The sequence below is a fragment of the Zonotrichia albicollis genome, chromosome 5, assembly GCF_047830755.1.
Source record: "Zonotrichia albicollis isolate bZonAlb1 chromosome 5, bZonAlb1.hap1, whole genome shotgun sequence".
NCBI lineage: Eukaryota > Metazoa > Chordata > Aves > Passeriformes > Passerellidae > Zonotrichia > Zonotrichia albicollis.
Window position 1 is genome coordinate 47,263,684 of NC_133823.1, and position 6,897 is coordinate 47,270,580.

The 6,897-nt window shown below is 43.3% G+C and overlaps 1 protein-coding gene across 2 annotated transcripts in view; it reads right to left on the bottom strand.

Moving 5' to 3' along the window:
• The window catches only part of KLHL5 (kelch like family member 5), a 51,205-nt gene extending 45,241 nt beyond the window's left edge, over positions 1 to 5,964 (bottom strand). For both annotated transcript variants that reach the window (XM_026795559.2, XM_005490506.4), the window contains exons 1-2: positions 5,729 to 5,964; positions 3,169 to 3,262 (exon numbers count right to left, since the gene is read on the bottom strand). The gene's annotated coding sequence lies outside the window, so the exon portion shown is untranslated. The remainder of the gene's footprint in view (positions 1 to 3,168; positions 3,263 to 5,728) is intronic.
• Positions 5,965 to 6,897: the final 933 nt, after the last annotated feature.

The following is a 6,897-nucleotide window of genomic DNA, read 5'->3' on the forward strand; positions in this document are numbered from 1 at the left end:
AGCAGCATACTGATCCCATCTCAGCTGCCTTACCCATGGTTTTAAAGGAACCCTGCTCTGCACTGTTTCCTGCTCTGCACTGAGAGCAAGAACTAGACACCAGCAATATACATAAAGTGCCAAGAAGAACACAAGATACTGTTGGCACTCCCAGGCGCATGAGGCCCATTACTGAAGTAATATGCTCAAAAAAGAGAAAAATCTTGAATTCAGATTGCTAAACTGTCAGAAGGAGAAAGCATAATTGATAAAACCCAATTATTTGTTTAGTGTGTGTTTTTTCCATTCTCTCTTATCAACTACAGCCATTTCTTAAGAGAAATACAAAACTATGTATTGTACTATTGCGTGTAGATCTCCTCAAATTTAGAGGGTCTGCAATCATTTGTCCATTGCTCTTCATTAGTTTAAAGTTATTTACTTCATTAGTTTAAAAATTATTTACTTAGCTTTCAGTACTTGTAAAAATTATTTTTCGTTGAATTTATAATTTTTCAAACAACAATAATGTTTGAATATTCACTGAAACTATCAATCTGGTTTAAGTACAATTGTTCTTGAGTTGAAGCATCAGACAATTTCTTATGCACAGGTTCAACTTAGGTTTGTATTTGTTAATTACAACAACTGTCAGGAAGTGAGAAGAGGTACAAAGTGAAGTTCTATTACTTATCACTTGATCTGCCCACATGTTTATAAACTCATAGACTAATTCTAGTTAATTACTTTTATTTCTTTGAAAAATACTTCCAAATTTAAAATGCTGTGTTGCTTGGTGAAGATCTTGCCAAGTCATATCAAGTTACATTATGAAATGCCCCACCTCCTTAATGCTCTCATTAGAGTTTGAATGCAAAAGCTTGTGATTACATTTACATTCAAAAATATAATTTCCCATACTGCATGTAAAAGAGCAAGATTTAAACTTTGATTTCATCTTTGGCAAGGATGAAATGACCATTTAATATTCAAAAGTATTTATTTTTAGAATATTAGAATACATTTAACTATCTACCAGACAAATGCATATGGATCTAAAGAATAACCAACATATAATACTTCACAGCAACTGTCAGGCTAATGTCTTATTCATGCAAAAGTCAACATAAAACATCTACTCTGCTAACAAGTATGAACTTGCTTGCAAACAATCTAACCATCAAAACCACTGATAAAAAACTCATCTTCCTATCAACTTCTCCTACATCTCCTCACCACATGCACGCTACTTGTAAAATTTTAACTAACTTGCTAATTCAGCCATATGACTATTTTTATTCTTTACAGTTCAGGTTAGTAAACTGCTATGGACTTGAGTCTTCTCTTTCTCTACACCATGAATATGCATCATATGACACAGCCAGGTGCTATGATATTTAATCTGTTTTAAGGCTATACTTCAGCCTCATTTTGACAAGTTCTGTTCTGAGACTGAGGCTAAGTAAGTCCCAGAATGGTGTGAATTTTTTTTGTAATAAATGACACTACTTCCACCCAAATCAACTCAAAACTGCTCTAGTCAGATCATATCATCTTTGTGCTTTATTAAGTTCTTCTCAATAGTGTCAATACAATGTATATTTGCTATCAGACAAAAGCATCAGCTAAGGCAGTGAGACAAGCCTATCCACATGCATTTTCAAAGAAATTAAGTCAGTACTCACTCTACCCTAAATTTCACTGTTTTACAAAAACATCCTGTACAACTTTGTGAGCATTCTTCCATTTACTCTGAAAATCTGATGGATGCTCTTGGAAGAATCCAAGTTACCACTCAACATTTTTTTTAAGTATATCCAGTTGTTATGGAAGACATCATGATTTTTAACATCAGTTGCACTTAGAACTGCCAGAAGAGGTAATTAATTGGCAAAATATTCCTCTGAACAGATTCAAATCAATAGTCAACTTTACAGAAATTTGTCCTCTGGAAAAATGCCATCAAAGTCCCTAAGACATAATTAAAAACCAGCAGCTCTGCTCAATAATTAGTCATTCTACCTTGCAGTAAGATGGGAATAAAGACAAATCCCACAGTGATCGACCTTTTCAGTTCCTTCTCTTTGTAGTATTTGTTTCAAATCCCTTTCAACTTTCAGGACCACTGTAGAAAGGGTGCAGGTCAAGTCTGCACAAATTCTGACAGAGGTTGGCTACTTTGGCAAGTGGAGCTACCACATCTTCAACTACTGCAGAGCAGTGAAAACACAAAGCCTGCTCACAAAGTAAATTCTGAGGAACCTTAGCAGTTCTTACAATGTTTAAAGCTCAAGAAAGTGTTGATACCATCTGTGGTGGAAGCTACCAACAAGGGTATGGATTGACTGAGGGAAACAATGTGATCATGACATGAACAGGGAGAAAGACCATTTCTTTTTTGTACTTGTATCACATGAGTAAATTCTGAAGGAAACATTCCCAAAGCAGAGACATCTCACAGTCAAGAAAGCAGATTTTTTTCACTTTAGTAAAACCTAGTATTTCTAAATTAATTGGATTGCTTTTGTCACCCTTAGCACTTATTTTTCAGCAGTATTTTACTTTATAGAGAGTTCAGATAAAGCTAGATTCTTGCACATATTCATGCTTTCAACATTCTTTTATCCTTTTCCTTTGTGCAAATGTCAAAGCTACTCCCTTTGACAATTACTTTCACTTGGAACAGTCTTACTACTTTGTTGCTAAAAAAATGAAATAAAGTGAAACCCAGTCACTATTATTGGAGTGATGAGATTTGATTGTGTATCTGGTGGGCCTTTATTCATATTAATTTCTACCAAAAGCAGTATTTTCTCTAACAGACTCTGTATCAATTTCCCTGTTTATTCTATAATGATTAAAAGATGCAAAGGCTTCTCATGCACTTTGAAAAGATCAAAATTGAACTTCACAGTAATGCTGACAGTCTTCTATAATGCATACTTTGATAAAGAGCACAAGGGTTGAAATCACATAAAAACAGTCCAAACACTGGCATGTGAAACCCACAACAGCAAAGTCATTGCTGCTTATGCACACTTGCAATAAGAAACCCTTACATGATGTGTTATATAATACAAAAAAAAGGATGAAATTTCAGGTGTAAGGAAGAGTATGTACCCTTGTGGGCTAAAATCACATTCATTGTAGCATAATTAACTGTTAGAATTGAGTAAATACAATACTTACCTATGACACTGGAATCATCTCTAGTTGTTCACAGAATCATGTGGTTCCATTTATCTTCCTCTTTCCAAGCAAAGTTGAGGTAGCAGAAAAAAATCTAGAGACAGAAAAATACAAGTAAGAACCATCCACTGGAGGGGAGAAAAAAAATTAATAATCTCAAAAGCAGATTTCCTACTCTGTTCAGATAGAGCTTCTTTCAATTTGTTTTGTGATTATTACACTTAGTGATAGGAAGAGGCTAAAGGTGTCACTGCAGAACTGTCACCTCAGTTCCTTCCACAACTTCCAGTTACATACCCATCAACAAAGACTCACAAAAAAGAGGGGAAATTATTATGAAATGTGAATATGTAAACTCTCAAGAAACACTGTTTTTTAAAGACAGTACCTCTTGAAAAAAAAAAATAGCCTTAGTCCACTGTCACCCTTATCTTTGATTCCCTTCCCTAGGGAAAAGCAGTGAAGAACTGATCTGCCACATGAAGCACTTAAGCTGAGCAACAGTGCCAAAGAATAACACTGACTGCATTGGTGAATAAAGCCAAGTACCAGCACTAAACATGCTTCCCTAAATGGAGCAGCTCTATAAAAATTCACACTTACTGTTACAGTGGTTCTCAACCCTTACCTATTTACAGGCCACTAAAAATTTTCTTACCAAAGTTAGACTCTGCTCACAAAATCCAGCTTGCTGAAACAGTACGCATCTCCTTTTGGCTTGGCACCAAACAAATTACTATTTGCACTGTGCAGTGAAAGAAAGTAGCCTTACATGATACCAGCATGCATAATGTGATACCTAATATGTAACCTCTCATGGTCTGGCCTTTCTTACTGGCTTCCAGAACCTTGCAGGTCTCTGAAGGGTAATACCACCTCATTCTTGCACCTGCAGCACATAACCTCATCTCTTCCATATGAGTGTTTCTTAAGGCCACTCAGCCCAATAATACACATGCCTATGGGCAGCATGGCCTTGCTGGGAACTTTGAGTGAAAGATTCTGTTCTTGTGACAAGAAGCAAGCAGTGGATAGTCAGGTTCGTAACTTCCGCATTTTTCTACTAGGTAAGACTGCTGAAGGAAAAGCAATTTAATTTCTATGGAAAGAGGAAAACTGCAAGAATTTTGCAAGGGAAATATAGAATCATATTATAATTTCTTCAGAGCTGTAGAAACTTCCATTATTGGGTCATGCTATGTCTGATTAGGTAATCTATATTAGGTAATCTATATCAGGAAACACTGAATTATATCAACAAAACCACATGACATAAACATAAGCAAACAATAAGCTTTTAAAAAGCATGGGTGATACAAAAGTCCAGAGAGTTGGAACAAGTCCATCAATATGAATTGTCATTGTTAGCAAGAGCTTGCAATTACTGTTTGACCATAATGGTCTAATGGAAGATTTTCTTCATCTTCACTCAAATTCTTTCAATTTTAAATTACCAGTTATTGCATTTCTGTGAAACACAATGTGTTAGTCTACTGCCATGGTATAAACATGCTGTGCTTAGTAGTGGACCTGCTCTGCAGAGGAAACTGACTGATGGATGGATGGTCCAATGAAGTTGACACGAGGAAGAAGAAAACGCTATTTGATTCAGATTTATCCAGTACATGGTTTGTCTAGACAGAAAAGCTACACCACCATTACCACGAGCTCAAGTTTTTATTCCTGTTTATGCTTGTAGAAGACCTTCAAAAGATGACTGTATTTGGAGATCAGCTCATGTAATTTCATAATCGACTTTTAAGTAAAAGAAAGGAACAAAGCCAAGCCTTCCCTTTTCACTGTTCTGATATTACTGCCCAAAAAGCCGAGCAGGAGCCTGGGGCGGCTGCCTTTCAGATGGGCTGCCCCGCTGCTCAGGAAGCTCAAGCGTCCGAGCTCAAAGCCCTAAGCCACAAAAACGCTTTAAGGAAAAACATAAACCAGTAATGTATATAAGCAGCAGCTGTTTGATGTTCAACACTTATACTTCTGTCTGTTCCCCGTGTAATAACGCCGCTCCCCATGCAGTGAAGTGGCAGTCAGACACGGCTCTATTCTGTTCGACCGGTCTCACATTTGAAAAAAAATTGTTTTCCACTATTTCATCCTGCGAAGGTGAAGGTTAAGACACATGGGGTAAGTCCCCGAGAGCTGTATCAGTGCACTTGTACCAGGTCTCCGCTCTGACCGCTTTGCACCGAGGCGGCCACGGCCGCTGCCCGTCTCGGCGGGACCGGACCCCGCGTCCCGTCCCGCCCCGCCGCCCCCGCCCCGCCCCGCTCGGGCGAGCGCGGCACTGCCCCGCCGAGCGCTGCGGCTCCCGCCGGGCCCCGCTCGGCCCGGGCGTCTGGCACCGGGCATCGGACACCGAGCACCGGCCTCAGCTCCTCTCCGCAGCCGGCCGGCAGGAGGGAGGGAGCCCAGTAGCCGTGAGGGCGAACCCGCCCCCACCCCTCGCAGGCGCCGGCCCTCGCCCTCCTCCTCCTTCTCGCTTTCTCCTCCCCCTCCCGGCAGCCGCGGCCCCCTCCCCTCGCTGCCGAGCCCCCACCGCCCTCCTCACCTCTCACGATCCGGGAAGGGGGCGCGGCTGGGAGGGGGCGGAGAAAGAAAAAAAATCGCAAGGAAGGCCCCCGCACCCTCTCCCGTCCCCTCCCGCGCCCTCTCCTCCCGCCCCGCCCGGCGGCCGCCAGCCCTCCCGCTCCGCCGGGAGCCGCGGGCACTGGGCGCTCCCGCCCGCCGCTGTCGCGTCCCCGCGGCCCCGCTCCGGCCCCTCCCTGCGCTCGGGCGGCCCGGAGGGGCGGAGCTGTGAAGGACACGCCTCCTCCCGCGGGCCCCGCCCCCTGCCCCGGGGCGGGAGCGGCGCGTGGCCGCGTGTGGCGGGCCGGGGCCGGGGCCGCTCCCGCTCCCCTCACGCTGCGGCGCCGCCCGCGGGGCGCGCCCCCTGCCGGCGGGGCAGGGGAAGCGGCAGGGGAGGCGCTGTCCGGCTCATCCGGTTCCTGGGAGTCCTTGTCTTTCTTACAAAAACATAAAGTCAAACATTTCCGTAGCTGCCCGCTGCCCCATTTAAGAGAAATAAACGTGTGGTAATACCGCAGCCTTTCACTTGCTCTCAGGACCCTGTACTCGCTGCTGAGGCAGCCCCTCCTAACAACTCCTCATAACACCCCATGTGTGCAAACACACGCAGCCTTTCCTGCCCTCCTCACGCAATGCCTTACCAGTGACTGCTGCCATCCAGAGGTGGAATAATTTCCCAAATTAATAGACTGTGTGACAGCCAGATGCACCTCCAACTGCTCGAACTGATTTAAGGGTGCAGGAGGCCATTGCTGAGGCATGGCGGTGCAGGTTGGGTGCAGTAATGAGATCCACAGTGCTTGCTGGGCCTCGTTCTGCACAGAAATACTGCAGGAAATATGGCCTGCATGGCTGTGTGTGGCTGTGCGCTTCGCTGTCCAACAGGTCTCATCCTGTCTGGAATTAAATAACTGAGCTGGTTTTAACTGAACTTGACATTAGGATGGGGGTTTCAAAGATGCTAGTTGTTCCAGCTGTGTAAAAATTACTAGCTGGGGGAGGGAAGATTGTCCCCAAGAAAGAAAGCTCATGTTTTCCAGGTTGATGTGTGGCCAGGCCACACGCACACACACGATTCAGCTACTTCACCACACACACTCACACACACACACAGAGCTGCCCAAAGGTAGCCGTGTCTAAAGCTACGGTGTC